Raw genomic sequence first — 21,655 nt, forward strand, 5'->3', positions numbered from 1 at the left:
ATGTTCCAACATGGAAAAGTGACTGTGGTGAAATATTAAAAGAAAAATGGTACCTTCTCATGTTATTTCCCAAAGCAAAAGAATTTTGCACCAAACCTAAGTTGATATGTTCACCTCCTATAACAAAACCGCCACCTAGATTTAATGGAAATGTCCCCCCTTTACAAAAAATATAAAGTCCTATCTCCGAGGGTAGAAATAACTCTAAAGTCATTAAACAACTATAAATTATGATTTTCCTACAATGACGCGAAAAGGGCATGGCTTGAATTGTGTCCTCCAAAAAGAGGTGTTGACACTCAACCCCCCTGGGACCTACAAATGTGACCCAATTCAGAAATAGGGTCTTTGCAGATGTAATCAAGTGAAGATGAGGTTATTAGGATGAGCCCTAACCCACTATGACTGACCTCGTCAAAGAAAAGGAAAATCTGGATACAGACACACAGAGACAAGATCAAGTGAAGATACAGGCACTGAGGGAGGACTGTGATGAGACAGAGTTTTGCTGCCACAGCCCAAGCAACATCCGAGGTCAGCAGGAGCTGGAAAAGGTGAGGAAGGCGTTAGACGGAACATGGCCAATACCTTGATTCTGGACTTCTGGCCTCCAAAACTGTAAGAATAAGTTGTTGTTTTAAGCCATTGAGTTTGTGGTACTTTGTTATGGCAGTTTTAGGAAACTAATACAGAAATCATTCAAGATTTTTTTTTAAGTTTATTTATTTTGAGTGAGAGAGAGAGAGAGAGAGCTGGGGAAGAGAAGAGAGAATCCCATGCAGGGTCCTCACTGTCAGCACAGAGCCTGAACTCATGGACCGTGAGATCATGACCTGAGCTAAAATCAAGAGTTAGACATTTAACTGACTGAGCCACCCAGGCGTCCCAAGAAATCATTAAAGAATTTTAAGAGGGGGTGGGAAGACTAAAATTGATTGAGAGCCTATTATGTGGCCCCAGGCTCTGTGCTAGAGGTTTTACCTGTTTATTTAATTCTAACAACTCTGAGAAGAAGGCATATTACAGATAAGGGAATTGCAGCTCAGAAGCTAAGTAATAAGCTGAAGTTCCCTCAGAGGGAAAGGGCTGAGGCTAAGGCTCTGCTTCGAAAGCCCACAGTGTCTCCAGTGCAGGCTTGCCAAGGACACGGCATTGTTCTAAGAAGACTGATTCGGCAGAATTTGCTCTCGCTCATGTTAAACATCAGTTACGATGCAACCTTTACCCGGGTGAACCAGATCTTCACGTCTCCCTGGAAGATATGTGAATAAACAATCCCATCTGTTTACTTATAGACCTTTTTACTGAATGGGAGAAGGAAAACATGGTATGCATACCAGGGTGGATGATTCTTTCTTCAGGAAATACCAGTCACAGGCACTATCCTAGTATCTAACTCACTTTTTGGTTTTAAAAGGTTTCCTTCAGGGGCACCTGGGTGGCTCAGTCAGTTAAGCATCGAACTTCAGCTCAGGACATTTGTGAGTTTGAGCCCCGCTTCAGGTTGTCTGCTATCAGCACAGAGCCCTCTTCAGATCCTCTGTCCACCTCTCTCTCTGCCCCTCCCCCACTCTCTCCCTCCCTCTCTCTCTCTCAAATAAAAATAATAAATAATAAAATAATAATAAGGGGCACCTGGTTGGCTCCGTCGGTTAAGCGTCCGACTTTGGCTCAGGTCATGATCTTATAGTTCGTAGGTTTGAGCCCTGCATGGAGCTCTGTGCTGAAAGCTCAGAGCCTGGAGCCTGCTTCGGCTTCTGTGTCTCCCTCTCTCTCTCTGCCCCTCCCCCGCTCACATTCTGTCTCTGTCTCTCAAAAAGAAATGTTAAAACATTTTTTTAATGATAAAATAAAAAAAATAAGAAGAATAAAAGGTTTCCTTCAACCTTCAGATTCTCCTAAGGCTTTGATGACTGCTAACTGGCAAATGATAAAGCTGGTTTCCAGGGTTTCCAGTACACTATCAGTTTATAAGGGCCATACGGAGTGTCGTCAAGAATTTAAATTCAAACTCTGGAGCCAGAATGGCTGGGTTCCAATGTGCACAGAGACACATGCAGAGTAGGTAGACAGTGGGCTAGATTCAGGCTCCACTCAACCCTTCCACTGGCATCCTTGTGCAGGGCGTAACCTGTCCAACCTTTCATGGCAACCCTGGAGGTAGGTTTCCACCTCCCCCTGACTGTGGCTGGTATCGTTCTCCATGTCACACTATCTACCCAAAACATCATGTAGTGAAAAGGAAACTGGGGGTCCCTGGCCGGCTTAGTCGGTAGAGCATGCAACTCTTGATCTCAGGGTTGTGAGTTTGATCCCCACATTAGGTGTGGAGCCTACTTGAAAAACAAAACGAAAACAAAAACAAAAAACAAAAAACGAAGAAGCAGCAAAATGATCTGTGAGCGCAAAACCATTCAGTATATTTGATACTCATGGTATTGCTGATGAAATCATGCATCCCTCCATCCAAAAGGAGAAAAGTAGAAACTGTCAGTATTACTCAAGTATGGGAATCATAGTTTTCCTCCAGTGGGACCCAGCAGTGTGGTCCTGGGATTTAGTCAGTGTAGCCCTACACACTCATCCAATTCCACTCCCCAAGCAGGATCAGAACATGACACCCTAGCTCTGGTTCAGGATATGTGTCTCTGGGAGGACTAATTAGCAGCTCATAGAGAAGAAGCCATTCTCTGGTGCCCCATTAATTACAGTGCTCCTGGCAACTCAGACGAGCCCACATGAATGCCTTCTGCACCGAAAGGTCACATGCTGGTGTTGCTAGTCAGATCTGTGCGAAATCTTATTGCTGTTCATGGTTATTTCCCTGATAATCGCTCCCCAGAGATCGGTCTGGCTACAACCTAGAATATTTGAGCACAGTAATTTGCAAGATTTATGAGAAACAATTTTTCAGAAATGTGCTCTCAATTTTCATTGGGCAAATTCCTCTTTCTCTGGTAAGCGCTGGAGCATATGGAGCAGGTAAATGGTTTAATGGACAGCATAAAAGTAACATTTTTCTTCTGAAGTTGATGATTTGCACTTAGGGCTTCCAATCCCATTTTTTACTACAGCAAGTGTTCAGAACAAATTAAAGGGCGAGGGAAAAACTCCAATCTTTCCAACCTTGCTATCTCCAAGCTCGGTAATGACTGCATCATTTCACAGACTCATATCACCCCCTCTGGTGCTCCCATCCTTGGGGAGGAAACTTTTATTGAATTTCTCTCCCCCAGGTTTTAGTCTTCCACCTGTATCTTGTGTTATATACATTGAACTCATTCCTTCCTAACACAATTTAATGCAATAAGCTGAAAATGGCCAAGGGCAGTCTTTCTAGTCTCCGGGAGGAAAAATTCATAGTAGAAACAATCACCTAATGAAAAGTTAGGGGAAAAAACACGGTGCAGGCAAACATTATCCATGTGGGTATGTAAAGCACCTGGGTACTCTTCAGAATCATAACAATTGCAACCATTATTAATTTTTTCCTTTTATGAGATGAACGAACAATAATAGGGGTCTTAGAATCGGCCATCTAACCATTTGAAGTAAAATAACAGCAATACAATTTATTCATTGTTCAATCACATCTATTCATGACGCATCTACTATGTTTGACACATCAATTTTTTAGACCCCCAGTGTAACCACCTATATTATTGTCACACGTGCATCAGGTGGCCTTCCTCCAGTTGCTTTGAACACCTTCTGTATATCTCCAGCAAAGCATTTATCACTTTATATGGTAATTACCTGATAATTCGTTTGTCCTCCAAGTTGACGGTGGACTGGGTATTTGGTGGAGGTAGTGACACATCCTACCCTCCTTTGAATACTCAGCACCTGGACCAGATGTGAAGTGATGAATGACAACATGTGTTCAATCAAAGAATGAGCTCTCACGTGATTGTAAAACAAGCTCTATTCTCCTAAGGTCGATTCGGAGAGTCAACAGGGAAGACTGGATACTTCTAAGGAATTCTGAAGTTAAAGGAATAAGCTCTTTCTCTACAAGTTACATATCAGAGGCCTCTTTAAAACCTGCTATTAGATTTTTTTTTTTAAGCACCAGAACGACTTATAGACGCCATCTGGCAGACTCCACTCCTTTCTCTGCCCTTCTCTATATGTAGAAGAATGGAGGTTATGAAATCTGCTTAAACTCATATAACTTGATGGCAAATGAGGCATAGAGCCTGGGTTATTGGATGCCCCTAGTCCATGTACATTGAAAGGCAAAGCTGACCAACTCAAGACAGACCCTTCACGCACAAGCTTCTGTTTTTATAAATGCAACTCTGTGCCTTAAAATGTAGATCAGAGAAGAAACATCCCGTGAATCCTGTCCTGCTGCCCTTCTCATAGTTTGTAATTTATTTGACCTCTTTACATCTGCTTCAGGATCTTTGCACCATTCCTCATGCATACATCACACCCCTGGGAAATCTCTCCTTTTTATTCTCTCACCCCTCCCCCAGGCCACTCAGATTCTCCTTTATACACCAGCAGGGCACCTTGTAACTTCCCATTCATAGGACTTATCTCAGTTTGAAACTACATATTTGTCCAATTGTTTAATTAGCATCTGTGAGATGTCTCCTCCAGATTAGATTGAGAGGTCATAAATTATATCTCTGGAGATAAGAGGCATTCTAATAGCATATCCTAACCCAACGTTTCTTCAACATACCAACCTGGGAATAGAAATGGGATCAGTATAATATCAAAACTATTTCTTTGAATCTACCCCACTTGCTGGAGTGGGTCCTTCAAATTCAGTTCAACACACCCCCCTCCCCTCCCCTTCCAGGGCTCCAGGGATTCCAGGGTGTGTTTCCCATGTACTCACCCTTGAGGCTCCTCGTCTCTCCTTAGATATCTCAAGTTCTTCCTGTTGGGTGCTGGCTCCCTGCAGCAATGTGCTGCTGAGGCCTCCACACTCCTCAGACCCACTTTGGTGTTGATATGCATAATACATGGGTCTCAAACACAGAAATTTTAGTCAAACCATTCTTTCCATTTCCACTCCCAGCCTTTGCTCCCTATGGCTCAAGATGAGAGTGCTTGGGGTTGGCAAAAAGACAAACATCTCTCCCCTCTGATCTGGAAGCAAAGGATTAGATCACACTGGTATGCCTTGACTCTAACCTTAGGACAAATTCTTTGCCAGAATCCTCCTTGGTGGCTCATATAAATAGTCCCCTGTACGGCCTTCCAGGTGGGCCCTCCATTTACCCCGGGCTGTGTGCATTTCAGAGGAACAGAGCTAAGTCCCAAGTTGGACCCCTGCTCAATTCAGAGGAAACAGTAGAATGTCAGTGCAAGCTAAGACCTTGTCCTGGCCCCGAGGGGAGGAGAACCTTCTCCTGCACACATTCATTCAGCAGCTGTACTTAGGAGCAAGGTCTTCTGGGAATAACCCGTGCACAGGCACTGAAAATTCCAGCCAAGGACACTTGATGAGTTGCAAATCTTAGCAGAGTCGTTAGGGCCATGGGATTCCTGGAACAGAGACAGACATGGAGTGGAAGCCATTAGCTGAAGACTCAGACATGACTGGTTTGAATCTTGGGCTCCAACTCTCTTCAGATATGTGAGCTTGGGCAAGTTCCTCCACCTTCATGAACCACAGTTCCCTCATTCATATACCAGCCCAATCTCCATCTCTTAGGAATGTTATGAAAATTAAACAAAACCAGGTTGGGAATCATCCTGCATAGGGCTCGGGATATAACAGATGCTCAGAAAATATTCATTCCCTTTCCTGTAACTTTTTTATCTACCTTGATTTTTACAATCGTTCCTTTGCCATTGGCTTTGGTTTAAAATTTTTCCAGGGCGCCTGGGTGGCTTGGTCGGTTAAGCTTCCGACTTCAGCTCAGGTCATGATCTCACGGTCTGTGAGTTCGAGCCCCGCGTCGGGCTCTGTGCTGACAGCTCAGAGCCTGGAGCCTGTTTCAGATTCTGTGTTTCCCTCTCTCTCTGCTCCTCCCCCGTTCATGATCTGTCTCTCTCTGTCTCAAAAATAAAATAAAACGTTAAAAAAAAAATTTTAAAAAAAAAAAAATTTTTCCATAAAAATGTTAGAAATACTATTTTATTGAGTACCAGCTGAAAATTCTTCTGTGCCCCTAGAGTTTATTATTGCACCATTAAATACAAAAAAAGTACACTCTTTATTAATTAGTAAGTTCCTGGGCTCACTCCTTCCGATGAGGAGGGGGCTGAGGGAAGACACCATTTTCCCCAACTCTGAAAGTGGTTCCCAGTTCAACAAGCTTATCTTTGGTGAAAGAATGGGAAACTAATATTTATTTATTACTTATTATGTGCCAATGTGACAGTAAAGCCTGGCAGGTAATTGCTTACACTTTGGAACCACAATGATAGTGTTTAAATCCAGACTCTACAGCTTAACCAGCTGTGTGATCTTGGGCAGGTAACAAAGTCTTCGTGCCTGAGTTTTTAATCCACAAAATGGTGGTGATTGTACCTACACACCCCCAGAATGTCCGTGATAATTAAATGCAATAATTAGAACAATGTGTGGCACATAATAAATGCTCAATATATAGTAGCTATAATTACATTTCTGTGTTTTTTTTCTAATTTCTTTAAACGTTTACTAATTTTTGAGAGAGAGAAAGACAGAATGGGAGTCTAGGAGGGGCAGAGAGAGATGGAGATACAAAATCTGAAGCAGGCTCCAGGCTGCGAGCACAGAGCTCAAACACTCGAGATCATGAGATCATGACATGAGCCAAAGTCAGATGCTTAACAGACTGAGCCGCCCAGGTGTCCCACTTTTCCGTGTATTATATACAGCTTGATACTCACAGCAGCCCTTCAAGGGCTATGTTTTTCTCTCTAATCTCCCCTGAATGAGCAACGGTGACTAGAGTCCCACAGTCCCCAGAGTCCACAGCTAGTGCACATCTCTGTAGCACTCCAACCCGATGTTTTATGAGCCCAAAGCCCTGACGTTCGTCTACAGCCGGACCTTTCAGGTGGTTGCAGCTGCTTCCCTTGAAGCATTAAAACAACAACCAAAACATCACTTATGAGATGGATATCGCATACGTTCTAAAGCATGGTTGACATAAAACATGTTCCCCTCTTTGGGGGGAGTTTGGGAGCTACTTTTGTTCCAGATTAAACCATGACCACATTCATAGTGACTGAACCCTGAAGCCACCTGGCAGCCAGAAGACAGCATTTCATTTTTTTTTTTTTTAATGTTTGTCTTTTTGAGAGAGAGACAGAGTGTGAGCGGGTGAGGGGTAGAGAGAGGGAGACACAGAATCCAAAGCGGGCTCCGTGGTCAGAGCAGAGCCCCACACGGGGCTCGAACTCACCAACCATGGGATCATGACCCGAGCCTAAGTTGGATGTTTAACCGACTGAGCCACCCAGGTGCCTCAGAAGATAGCATTTCAAACCGAAAGCTACATAACTGTCTCAACAAGCAAAAAGGGAAAACGAACTCCTATTTATTGAGTGCAAGTACGTCGTGCTAAGCATTTTATGTGCGTTATTTAATTCTCTCGGCAAGGTAGGTACTGTTTCCCCCATTTTCTAGATGAAGAAACTCAAGCTCAGACAGGTTATGTGACTTCTCCAAAGGTCAGACGACCAGTAAATGTCAGAGGCGGCTTAACGACACAGGTCTACCTGGCTCCAGTGCCTTAGAAATAAACCATCACCATGAGTACTTGGCCCCTCTTTATGACACCCTGGCAAACCTGTTACTTAAATACTATACTGGCTAAAGCTTACCCGATGTTTGCTGTGGGCCGGACTCTATCCTAAGAACTTCCTTGCAATATTTCATCTAATTGTCACCACGGTCCTAGGAGGTTGGTACTGTTATTATCCCAGTTTACAGAAGAGGAAACAGGCCTTACGGAGTTAACAGCTTGTTTCAAGTCACATATCCTGGAGGTGAAGCCAGGCGATTCCAGAGTTTGTGATCTTAAGCACTAGGCCAGGATTTCCTCTACATAAAGAGGTTATGAGCATGGAAAATAAACCCAGTATTCTTCCTATAGCAACATGCTGACCTAAAAAGGGCACTGGACTAGAAACAGTTGCTCTGAGCTCTAATTGACTCTCACTGTGCAATGTTGAGCACTCAGTTTCCTTCTCTGTAAACCAGAGAGCTTGCACCTGGGTTTGCTCTGGTGCTAGAATCGATGAGTTAAAGCACATCAGTATAAATCCCATAAGCAAATCAGGAGAGAAAATTTCATTTGGCCATAGATACTCTTCCTCATCAAAGAAACCGCTTACGACTCTACCCGCTGGAGCCGGGTAGACCTGTGTCATTAAGCTGCCTCTGACGTTTACTGGTCGTCTGACCTTTGGAGAAGTCACATAACCTGTCTGAGCTTGAATTTCTTCATCTAGAAAAATGGGAGAAATCGTGACTACCCTGCCAAGAGAATTAAATAACAAACGTAAAATGCTTAGCACAACATGTTGGCAATCAATAAACATGAATTCCTTTTTGGTTATTAAAACAAACAAACAGGGCGCCCAGGGGGCTCAGTTGGTGAAGCGTCCAACTTCAGGTCATGATTTCACGGTTCTTGGGTTCGAGCCCCACATTGGACTCTCTGATGTCAGCACAGAGCCCACTTCAGATCCTCTCTCCCCATCGCTCTCTGTCCCTCCCCCCCTTCAAAAATAAATAAACATTAAAATACATATATGCATATATGTATGTATATATTCTTTAATTTTAAAAATTCAAATACTGGGGGCGCCTGGGTGGCTCAGGTGGTTAACCGCCCAACTTCAGCTCAGGTCATAATCTCACAGCTTTTGGGTTCGAGCCCCACGTCAGGCTCTGTGCTGACAGCTCAGAGCCTGGAACCTGCTTCAGATTCTGTGTCTCCTTCTCTCTCTGCCCCTCCCCCACTTGCACCCTATCTCTCTCTGTCTCTCAAAAATAAAGGTAAAAAAAAATTATTAAAAATTCAAATACTGATAGAAAAAGAAAAAAGGCAATGAATACAAAGAAGCAATCCAAAAGTGAGCTGGAAAGATAGATTTTTTACAGATATCCATCTAAATTCAAATGCATCCTCCAGTGGGGCACGAGCAAGGGAGAGGATGAAGAAGAAGCCACAGTAAGTTTGCAAAATGCTGCAAATCCACTTAGAGTTGTTTACTGACTTCTTCTCCACTGGCTTCCTCTCAAGCTGTAGGGAACATAACAGAGAGCTCTAAACTCTAATTTTTTTCCACATGGATTCTCCCTTGAGAATTCATGTTGTAATTCGTTAACGTCCCTGTTGTCAATTTTAACCACAGAAATCACAGAAATCTGCTACGGAAATGTTTGTGCTTCCTCCCATACAGGCTGACATATTTGGAAGAGTCATCAGAAACACTTTCTGATGAACTGACACAGTTCCCGGGGCACAGGAAGAAAATAAGAACAAGGCCTCCCTCATAGGTCAAAGCAAATGCCACGAAAGGGGAACCAGAGAACAGAACAAGCAGATTTTTGTTTTTTTTTTAATTAAACTTTTCTTTTTGAGGTAATTATAAATGTACATGCAGTTGTAGGAAATGATACACAGAGACCTTGTGTGGCCTTTACCCACCTCCCCCAGTGGTAGCATCTTGCAAAACTAAATTACAATATCGCAACCAGGATACCGACAACGGTGCCGTCGAGATACAGAACAGCTGCACCACCACAAGGGTCCCTCATGGTAGCCTTTTATAGTCACATCCACTCCCCTCCCTCCTTAACCCCTAGCAACCATTAATCTGGTATTTCTATAAGGACAACAGTACAGAATGCTACGTAAATGGAATCACACAGTATATAATCTTTAGGGATTTAGTTCTCTAGAGATTTCATCCAGGTTGTTGTGTGAATCAATAGTTTTCTGTTTGTGTTGCTAAGCAGTATTCCATGGTGTGAATGTATCACTGTGTGTTTAACCATTTACCTTTTGGAGAACATCTGGCTTGTTTCCAGATTTGGACTATTACTAATAAAGCTGCTGTAATCATTCATGTATAGATTTTTGTACACAAGTCTTCATTTCTCTGGAATAAATGCCCAGGAGTACTGTTGCCGGTTTGTATGGCAGCTGTATGTTTAGTTTTACAAGAAACTGCCATATGATTTTCCAGAATGAGTGGCTGTGATATTTTATATTCTCACCAGTAATGTATGGGAGATCCAGCTTCTTCCCATCCTTGCCAACATTGGGTGTTGCCACTAGTTTTTATTTTAGCCATTCTTTTTTTTCTTTTTAATACTTGCTAATTTTTGAAAGAGAGACAGAGTGCAAGCAGGGGAGGGGCAGAGAGAGGGAGACATAGAATCCGAAGCAGGCTCCAGGCTCTGAGCTGTCAGCACAGAGCCTGACGTGGGCGGAAACCCACGAACTGCGAGATCATGACCTGAGCCGATGTTGGACGCTTAACCCACTGAGACACCCAGGTGCCCCATTTTAGCCATGCTAATAGGCATGTAATGATATTTCATTGTGATTTTAATTTGCATTTCCCTAATAGCCAATGCCATTGACAATATTTTCATGTGCTTATTTGCCATCTATATATCTTCTTTGGTGAAATGTTTCTTCATATATATTTTAAAAAATTTTTTAATGTTTTTCTACTCTTGAAAGAGAGAGATAGAACATGAGTGGGGGAGGGGCAGAGAGACAGGGAGACACAGAATCTGAAGCAGGCTCCAGGCTCTGAGGTGTCAGCACAGAACCCGATGCAGGGCTCGAACCCACAATCCGTGAGATCATGACCTGAGTGAAGTTGGTTGCCCAACCGACTGAGCCACCCAGGCGCCCCTGTTTCTTCATATATTCTGCCCATATTCTAACTGGATTGTTTGCTTTTTTACAATTGAATTTTGAGAGTTCTTTATGTATTCTAGGTACTAGTCCTTTGCAGGATATATGGTTTGGAAGTATTTTCTCCCATTCTGGGCTCGTCTTTTCATCCTCTTAACAGAATCTTTCATAGAACAAAAGTCTTAATTTTGATGAAGTCCAATTTATCAACCTTACTTCTCCAGGATGGCATTTTTATTGTCAAGTCTAAGAACCCTTTGCCTAGCCATAGATCTTGAAGATTTTCTCCTATTTTTTTCTAAAATGTTATAATTGTATAGTTTACACTTAAGTCTGTGATCTATTTTGAGTTGATTTTTATGTAAGGTGTAAGGCAGGTCAAGGTTCATTTTTCTGTCCATGGATATCCAATTCCTCTACTATCATTTGTTGAAAAAGCTACCTTTCCTCTATTGACTTGCTTTTGCATCTTTGTCAAAAATCAGTTGACATTTTCCTGTGGGTTTTATTCCGGGCTCTTCATTTTGTTCCTTTAATCAATTGTCTGCTTTCTACCAGTGCTGTACGGTCTTGATTAATATCGCTACATAAGAAGTCTTGAAATTGGATAGACTGATTTGTCCCACTGTATTCTTTTCCAAAATTGCTTTAGTTATTTCAATTTCTTTGCCTTTTCTCATAAATTATAACCTTATCTGTATTGAAAAAAGTAAGTCTCAATGAGATTTTGATAGGAATTGCATTAGATTTTTCTATCAGTTTGGGGAGAATTGTCATCTTTGCTATGCTGAGTTTTCCAATCCATGAACATATGCCTCTCCATTTATTTGGTTTGTTTTGACTTCTTTCTTCAGCTTTGTGTCATTTTCAGCATACATATCTTGTACATGTTTTATGAGATTTACACTTAAGTATTACTTTTTTTCCTAAGCAGCTGTAAATGGCATAGTATTTTTAATTTCAGTGTCTACATGTTCATTGCTCACATACAGAAATACAATTGATTTTTGAGTGTTTACACTGTATCATGTAAATATTTAAACTCATTTATTAGTTCCAGGAGGTTTTTTGTAGATTTCTTAGGACCGAGAAAATCATATTATTTGCAAATAGGGACAATTTTATTTCTTCCTTTGCATCTGTATGCATTTTACTTCTTTCTCCTCTCTTATTGTCCTGGCTGAAATTTCTAGTACTATAATTGAATAAAAGTGGTGAAAGTAGGTATATTTGCCTTGTTCCCAAAACTGGGGAGTGTTATGGGCCAAAATTGTGGTCCCCCCCCCCGCCGCCACAATTCCTATACTAAATTCCTAATCTTCAGAACCTCAGAATGTGACTTTATGTGGACACAGGGTCTTTAAATTTGTAAAAAAATTAAATGAGATACTTAGGGTGGGCCCTAATCCAATATGACTAATATCCTTATTAGGAGAGATTAAGGACAATAGGTGCCTGGGTGGCTCAGTTGGTTAAGCGGTTAGGACTTCAGCTCAGGTCATGATCTCACAGTTCATGACTTCAAGCCCCATGTTGGGCTCTGTGATTACAGCTCAGAGCCTAGAGCTTGCTTCAGATTCTGTGTCTCCCTCTCTCTCTGCCCCACCCTTGCTAGTGCTCTGTCTCTCTCTCTCAAAAATAAACATTAGGAAAAAAAATTTTTTAAGAAGAGATCAGGACACAGACTCATAGAGGCAAGACTATGTTAAGACACCATAGAAGATGGACATCTGCAAGCCGAGGAGAGAGGCCTCATAAGAAATCGCCCCTGTTAACACTTTGCTATAGCTTCTAGAATTGTGAGAAAATAAGTTTCTGTTATTTAAGCCACTGAGTCTGGTACTTTGTTATGGCAGTTCTAGCAAACTAATACAGGGGTAAAGCATGCATGCACTTTTTCACCATTATGTATAATGTTAGCTGTAAGTTTTTCGTAGATGTTCTTTATCCACTTGAGGAAGTTCTTACCTATTCCTATTTTTTCTGAGAATTTTTATCATAAATGGGTGTTAAATTTTGTGAAATGCTCTTTCTGCATCAATTAATGTAATTATGTGATTTTCTTTAGCTTGTTAGCATGGTAGATTATATTTGATTCATTTTCATCGCAAGATGATTCTCATTGCATCTCTAGAATAAATAAGTCTTTGTACAATATTGTATATACTGCTGAAATCTATTTGCTAATATTTTGTTAAAGAGTTTTACATCTAGGGGCGCCTGGGTGGCTCAGTCGGTTAAGCAGCCGACTTTGGCTCAGGTCATGATCTCACAGTCCGTGAGTTCGAGCCCCATGTCGGGCTCTGTGCTGACAGCTTGGAGCCTGGAGCCTGTTTCGGATTCTGTGTCTCCTTCTCTCTTCCCCTCCCCCGTTCATGTTCTGTCTCTCTCTGTCTCAAAAATAAATAAACGTTAAAAAAAATTAAAAAAAAAAAGAGTTTTACATCTATAGAGGAATGAAACCTGACCACGTTTTTATACCATACACAAAAATAAATTAAAAATGGATGAAAGACCTAAATGTAAGATAGGAAAGCATCAAAATCATAGAGGAGAACACAGGCCGCAATCTCTTTGACCTCTGCCATAGCAACTTCTCACTAGACATATCTTTGGAGACAAGGGAAACAAAAGCAAAAATGAACTATTGGGACTTCATCAAGATAAAAATACTCTGCACAGTGAAGGAAACAATCAATAAGACTAAAAGGCAGCCTATAGAACGAGAGAAGATATTTGCAAATGACATATTGGATAAAGAGTTAGTACCCAAAATTTATAAAGAACTTATCAAGCTCAATACCCAAAAAAAACAAATAATCCAGTTAAGAAACGGGCAGAAGACATGAATAGACGTTTTTCCAAAGAGGACATTCAGATGGATAACAGACACCTGAAGAGATGCTCAACATCACTCATCATTGAGGAAATACAAATAAAAACCATGATGAGATAACACCTCACACTTGTCAGAATAGCTAAGATTAGTAGCACAGGAAACAACATGTGTTGGTGAGGATGTGGAGAAAGGGGAACCCTCTTACAATATTGGTGGGAATGCAAACTGCTGCAGGCACTCTGGAAAACAGTATGGAGGTTCCTCAAAAAGTTAAAAATAGAACTACCGTATGACCTAGCAGCTGCAGTGCTAGGTATTTACCCAAAGGATAAAAAATACAGATTTGAAGGAGCACATGCACCCCGATGGTTACAGCAGCATTATCAACAATAGCCAAACTATGGAAAGAGCCCATTCATCGACTGATGAATGTATAAAGAAGATGTGGTATGTATGTACATATGCATATATGTGTGTGTGTGTGTGTGTGTGTGTGTGTGTGTGTGTGTGTATGCAATGGAATATTAGCCATCAAAAAGAATGAAATCTTGCCATTTGCAACAACATGGATGGAGCTACAATGTATTATGCTAAGCAAAATAAGTCAGTCAGAGAAAGACAAATACCATATTATTTCACTCATATGTGGAATTTAAGAAACAAAACAGATGAACATAGGGGAAGGGAAAAAAAGAGAAAGAGAAGCAAACCATGAGACTCTTACTGATAGAGAACAAGCTGAGGGTTGATGGAAGGAAGTGGGTGGGGGGTGGGCTAAATGGGCAGTGGGTATTAAAGAGGGCACTTGTTATGATGAACACTGGATGTTATACGCAAGTGATGAATCATTAAATTCTACTCCTGAAACCAATATTATACTATATGTTAACCAACTTGAATTTAAATAAAATTTTGGGGGAAAAAAAAGAGCTTTGCATTTATATTCATTAGGGATATGGGTCTATACTTTTCTTTTTTGTACTGTCTTTATCTGGTTCTGGTATAAGACAATACTAGCTTCACAAAATGAATCATGAAGTGTTTCCTCTTCTTCTAAAGAAAATGCATAAAATTAAAAAAAAAAAAAAAAAAAAAAAAAAAAGAGGGGCACCTGGGTAGCTCAGTCAGTTAAACATCCAACTCTTGATTTCAGCTCAGGTCTTGACCTCACCATCGCCATTTGTGAGATTGAGCCCCAAGTAGGGCTCTGTGCTGACAGCTCAGAGCCTGCTTGTGGTTCCCTCTCTCCCTCTCGCTACCCTTCATCCACTTGAGCAAGCACTCTTGCGTGTTCTCTCTCTAGCTCTTTCTCTCTTGCTCTCTCTCAAAATTAAATACTTAAAAAAAAAAGAAATTGCATAAAATTTTTATTCATTTTTTTTTTTTTTTTTTTTTTTAGAGAGAGAGAGAGAGAGCTTGTGAGTGGAGAGAGGGGCAGACAGAGAGAATCTCAAGCAGGCTCCACCCTCAACTGACTGACATCCAGGTGCCCAGTGTTCATTCGTTTTAAATGTTTGGTAGAATTCTCCAGTGAAATTATCCAGGTTTGTAGATTTCTTTCTTGTAAATACTTACATTATGAATTTAACTTCCTTAATAGTTATAGAGGTATTCAAATTACCTATTTCAGATTGGATGAACTGTGATTGTTTGTGTTTTTTAAGGAATGGTCGTTCCATCTACGTTATCAAATTTGTGTTTGCAGAGTTGTACTTATTCCTCTCCTTTTATTCTATTTATTTTTAAACTTGATGATGTATTTAATTTTATTCCAAAGTGGAAGAGTTTTTTTTCTTATAGTAAAAACTAAAAACATACTTGTAGTAAAAAAAAAAAAAAAAAAATCATATAATAGAGAATAGAAATAGGAAGCAAATCTAACCAATCAAGACTGTTAACACTGTAGTGAAGAACTGCTCAGATATCTATCCATTGTATACCTACACACAAACACACACATGTATATTTAAATACACATTTTTATAAAAATTGAATCATACTATGCATGCCTGTCTGTAACCATCTCTTTCATTCAGCCATATGTGATATAAATCTTTCTACATCAATGTAGATCTGTATGTTCATTTATAATGACAAGACCTTTCGTGGTGTAAATATATCATAATTTACGTAGCTCAATCTGATACTTTAGTTAGACAAAAAACTAAAGTGTTTCCAGTGTTTTAATTCTATAAACAACACTGTGGTGAACATCCTTGTGCATATGTATCTTACCACATCTGTGTGATTAACTCCTTAGAATTATGTCCTAAGAGAAAGATGGCTGGTGTGTTCATTTAAAATTCTGATACATAGGGTCAAACCACATCCCACAAAAATGCATTTTTCCACCATCACGTTGGATACACAGGATATTATCATTCTTTTTTTCCCCTCTTTGCCAATCTGATATGTGAAAAAGGATCAGGATTTTCTTTTTTTTTTTTTTTTTTTTTTTTTTTTGGTAGTAGTTATTGCCTTGCTTCTTTAATTACTGATGAGGTTGATGTGCTCATGGTTGTCTTGTCATTTGTATTTCTTTAGGAGCCACCTAGACAACGTAGGTTTTAAATAAATGGTTTTATCTGACACTCTGGAGGGTTAATTTTAAGAATATGGAAAATAAGATCCCAGGGCACCTGGGTGGGTCAGTAGGTTAAGCATTTGACTTTGGCTCAGGTCACGATCTCATGGTTCCTGAGTTCGAACCCCAAATCAGGCTCTCTGCTATCAGCACAGAGCCCACTTCGGATCCTCTATTCCCCTTTCTGTCTGCCCCTCCCACACACACTCTCTCTGTCTAAAAAATAAATAAGCACTAAAAAAATAAGTTGAGTGGTGATAAAAAATATATTTATAAAAAAATTTTTTAAAAAGATCCAGCTTTAATACCTGTCCCAAATGCCATGGCAGTGTGATAATTTTACTGAACATTGTTCTTATTTCCTTCATTAAAAAAATAATAATAAAAACCCAGTTGGGGATAGATGGTGGTAAGGTTGCATAACAATACAAATATATTTAATGCCACTGAAATGTATACTTAAAAGCGGCTAAAGTAAACTTTATATTCTGTATATTTTATCAGAATTAAAATATAATCTAGTTGGGGATGATAGATACAGACACAGACACAAAGACAGTGATGCTTATATACACATACACATATATAAGAATTTATATATACACTTATATAAATTTTTACTTTATTACTTTATAATGAAAGGATTGGTTCTCAATGTACTCTCCTCAAAAGGAAAAAAAAAATGAGTAAAGAAAACATGTCTAATATCTTACTTTTCTTTTCAATACTCTAAGAAACATGGGCTTCTTAAAAGATTAAATCTATCTTTATTTTGAGGTTTATAAAATAGAAAGTCTTGTCATGAATAAATTGGACAGGAAGCGAGGGCACATTAGAGAAACATAAATAAATTATATTCTCATCCTAAAGACTGCTGATACTGCTGTAAATTTACTTCAGAGAAGACAGTTATTCTATATCAAACTTTTGGGATGACAAGGCTTTTTAAGTTCCGTTTATGCTTCTTTTCTGGTTCAGAAGACTTAGAGGTCTTCTTCCTGCTACTTGCTGATTTTTTTTTTTTTTTTTGGTAATTTCATCTGGTATTTTGCTCATATTTCACTATTCTCTGTCATTTTCATGGACTGATACCATGAACTGATATTTCCTCAGTTCTTGTGACACAGGTCCTGTGGCCGGATCATTAAGTCATCACCCATTAACCGGCACTTCCCATTAGCCCAGTAAACCACGGTCAAAGTCTAGAAAAGTCTGGAGAAGGAGGTAAGACCTCTCCCAGCCCTTAGGGCCCTGAAGCCCGAGTCTTCCTATCACCTCTCTGCTCTCCTCACACATACACGGGGCTTTTCCATAACGCTGGGATCCAGAAAGAAAAGACTCCTGCGGTTATGAAGAGGGGAATTGAAAGTGGAGAGTTTCTAGAAATCCCTATCAAAATAACACTAGCATTCCTCACAGAGCTAGAAAAAACAATCCTAAAATTTGTATGGAACCAGAAAAGACCCCAAATAGCCAAAGCAATCCTGAAAAAGAAAACCGAAGCTGGAGGCATCACAATTCCAGATTTCAAGCTGTATTACACAGCTGTAATCATCAAGATGATATGGTACTGGCACAAAACAGACAGATCAATGGAACAGAATAGAGAACCCAGAAATGGACCCACATAAGTATGGCCAACTAATCTTTGACAAAGCAGGAAAGACTATCCAATGGAATAAACACAGTCTCTTCTGCAAGCGGTGCTGGGAAAACTGGACAGCGGCATGCAGAAAAATGAACCTGAACCACTTTCTTACCCCATACACAAAAATAAACTTAAATGGATGAAAGACCTAAATGTTAAGACAGGAAGCACCAAAATCCTTGAGGAGAAAGCAGGCAAAAACCTCTTTGAGCTTGGCCGCAGCAACTTCTTACTCAACACGTTTCCAGAGGCAAGGGAAACAAAAGCAAAAATGAACTACTGGGACCTCATCAAAATAAAAAGCTTCTACACAGCAAGGGAAACAATCAGCAAAAGTAGAAGGCAACCAATGGAATGGGCGAAGATATTTGCAAATGACATATCAGACAAAGGCTTAGTATCCAAAATCTATAAAGAACTTATCAAACTCAACACCCAAAAAACAAATAACCCAGTGAAGATATGAGCAAAAGACATAAATAGATACTTCTTCAAAGAAGACATCCAGATGGCCAACTGACACATGAAAAAATGCTCAACATCACTCATCATCAGGGAAATACAAACCAAAACCACAATGAGATACCACCTTACACCTGTCAGAATGGCTAACATGAACAACTCAGGCAAAAACAGATGTTGGCAAGGATGCAGAGAAAGAGGATCTCTTTTGCACTGCTGGTGGGAACGCAAACTGGTGCAGCCACTCTGGAAAACAGTATGGAGGTTCCTCAAAAAACTGAAAATACAACTACCCTACAACCCAGCAATTGCACTACTAGGTATTTATCCAAGGAATACGGGTGTGCTGTTTCGAAGGGGCACATGCACCCCCATGTTTATAGCAGCACTATCAACAATAGCCAAAGTATGGAAAGAGCCCAAATGTCCATCGACGATGAATGGATAAAGAAGATGTGGTATATATATACAGCGGAGTATTACTCAGCAATCAAAAAAAAAATGAAATCTTGCTGTTTGCAACTATGTGAATGGAACTGGAGGGTATTATGCTAAGCAAAATTAGAGAAAGACAATTATCATATGACTTCATTCATATGAAGAATTTAAGATACAAAACAGATGAATATAAGGGAAGGGAAGCAAACATAATATAAAAACAGTGGGGGGACAAAACAGAAGAGACTCTTAAATATGGAGAACAAACAGAGAGTTGCTGGAGGGGTTGTGGGAGGGGGGATGGGCTAAATGGGTGAGGGGCATAAAGGAATCTACTCCTGAAATCATTGTTGCACTATATGCTAACTAATTTGGATGTAAATTTACAAAGAAAGAAAAGAAAGAAAGAAAGAAAGAAAGAAAGAGAAAGAAAGAAAAGAGAAGAAAAGAAAAGAGAAGAGAAGAGAAGAGAAGAGAAGAGAAGAGAAGAGAAAAAGAAAGAAAGTGGAGTTTCCTGCTCCTGCTGTTTGCATAAAAGGTGCTGCCTTCAGCTAGGAAGTCACTAGGGAAACAACAGAATCTGATTCCATTGATACTATATCCCCTTACAACACCTTCTCCACCCAGCCAGATGTTTTGTGTTTTATATGCTATGTTTTTAAATGTGTTTTATATTTAAGAACATCAATCAGATATTGTTTCTTTGTTGCTTAGCCTCCGATGGCTTTCTATTGCTCTTAGAATAATATCAAAATTCTTTATTCGACAGTTGTGATGTGGCTTTCATCACACTGGCTCCTTCTGTCCCTCAAAGTCATTGATTTTCCCACCCCAAGGCCATTCATTACCCTGGCAGTACCCTGCCCCAGCTCTTCCCGCATGGGGGGGCTCATTGTCATCCTTCAGTCTCAAATCAAATGTTACTTTCTATCACATGGTCTTACCTTCTTCATAGCATTGACCACACTGTGTAATTGTCCCATTGATTTTGCTGACCTATTAATCTGTGTCTTTTCCCTGAACTAGAATGTAAACTTCATAAGGCTCTGTTGTCTGTCTTGTTCACTCACTGTTGTGCACCAAGCACCTAGCACTGCCTGCAGTAAGGGATGCTCAGTAAAAGTGTGTGTTGGGTAGACAAATGAATGAGTGCTTAAAAATCCCTATACCCTCTGCCCCAAATCATAGGGGCCATGAAACTGAGCATACCACGTTGTAGGAAAAGAAGTAACATGCAAACCAAGAATTTACAGTCTGAAGTTTCTTCTCAGAGAAAAAGGCAAATACTCAATGTGCTAAGAATTACAGTTAAGAAAGTGTCTCGGTCCCATCCCCAAAATAGATAAAATTGGGATAAATTTACCGTTTGAAAAGAGAACGCCCAATGGCTGGTACCCACATCTTCCAGGTGTTGAAAAGATCAGGTGCTTGGGGCGCCTGGGTGGCTTCGTCGGTTAAGCGTCTGACTTCAGCTCAGGTCATGATCTCGCAGCTCGTGGGTTCAAGCCCCCCATCGGGCTCTGTGCCGACAGCTCAGAGCCTGGAGCCTGCTTCGGATTCTGTGCGGCTCTCTCGCTCTGCCCCTCCCCTGCTCATGCTCTGTCTCTCCCCTTCTCTCAAGAATAAATAAATATAAAAAAAAAAAAAAAAAAAGCTTAAGAAAAGATCAGGTGATTGCTAAATCTCCACTTAGGGTGTATATTCGGGAAGACATGACTGGAGCACAGACATGTACGTAAGCTTCTTGGAGGCCTGGGTGCGGGGCCCCTGTACGGGCCTCCGAGCCCCGCTGCTGCTGCCCATGCGCGGCCACAAGACCCGCCAGGACCCGCCGGCCAAGTGCAAGGGGGTGCGTGGCGACCCGCCCGTGGTGGATCCGGTTGAGTCCCGCCAGACGGTGCGCGCCCTCAGGTGTGTGTGACAGGGAAGAGGCTGCCGTCAGCCCCGTGAGTGGTGTGTCGAAGCGGGCGCGCCCAGAGGGCGCCGACTTTGCGCGCGTCTCCGCCCGGGCTGGAGTTCGCTTCGCTTCCGAGATGCAGAAGAAGGTGCACGAGGCCCGGGCGCGGTCCCGGCAGAGCGCAAGGTGCTGCGGGATACCGCTGAGCACCGTGACCTGAGGGCCTGGAACCAAGCGGAGAACCAGCTGCTGCTCCGGCTGCGCGATTGGCGAGGCTGCGGCAGGAGGGGCCTGAGCAGAAGCAGCGGCAGGTGCAGAAGAAGGCGGCCCGTGCAGCTCAAGGAGCAGGAAGTGCTGCAGCTGCAGGAGGAGGCAAAAACATTTCATCACCCAAGACAACCTGGAGGTGGGGGTGGAAGAAGCGCTGGACTCCCAGAAGAGCTACAACCAGGCCATCACCAGAGAGGGGCTGGTGGGCAGGTCCCGGCACAAGGGCTCTTAAGTGCCCAGTGAGGACAGTACCCACCCAGGGCCCATATGTGTATGCGGGTGGGAGGGTTGGGCCTGATCTGGAATAAACCAGTTTCTTATGAAGAAGGAGGCTCACCCACCTGTCCCGTTGGGGCCCTTACATGGTGGCCTCTGCAGCCATCACTTGGTCAGAAACTCCCATACGCAGTATCCTGTGCTGCACGCACGTACAACTCAGCAAAGCACCAGACCTTAGAGGTTTCCATCTCACGTTGGAGCAGAACGGACCATACTCCCCCAGGCAGCCAGGTCATCTACTCAGTGGTCATGGAGGGCAGTGGTTGGCAAATTACAATCCTTGGGCCCAATCTGGCCTGCTGCCTATTTTTGTAAAGAAAATGTGTTGGAACACATGCACACTCACAAAGAAACTTAAACTTCTTTTTAAGAAGTACCTAGAGGGCTGTGGTTCAAATGG

The 21,655-nt window shown here is 41.4% G+C and overlaps 1 pseudogene; it reads left to right on the top strand.

Annotated features, from left to right (window-relative positions):
- The first annotated feature begins 401 nt into the window (after nucleotides 1–401).
- Nucleotides 402–21,208, top strand: LOC132693254 (small ribosomal subunit protein mS26-like; annotated as a pseudogene).
- Nucleotides 21,209–21,655: the final 447 nt, after the last annotated feature.

Source organism: Panthera onca, chromosome B1 (assembly GCF_046562875.1).
Source record: "Panthera onca isolate mPanOnc1 chromosome B1, mPanOnc1 haplotype 2, whole genome shotgun sequence".
Taxonomy (NCBI): domain Eukaryota; kingdom Metazoa; phylum Chordata; class Mammalia; order Carnivora; family Felidae; genus Panthera; species Panthera onca.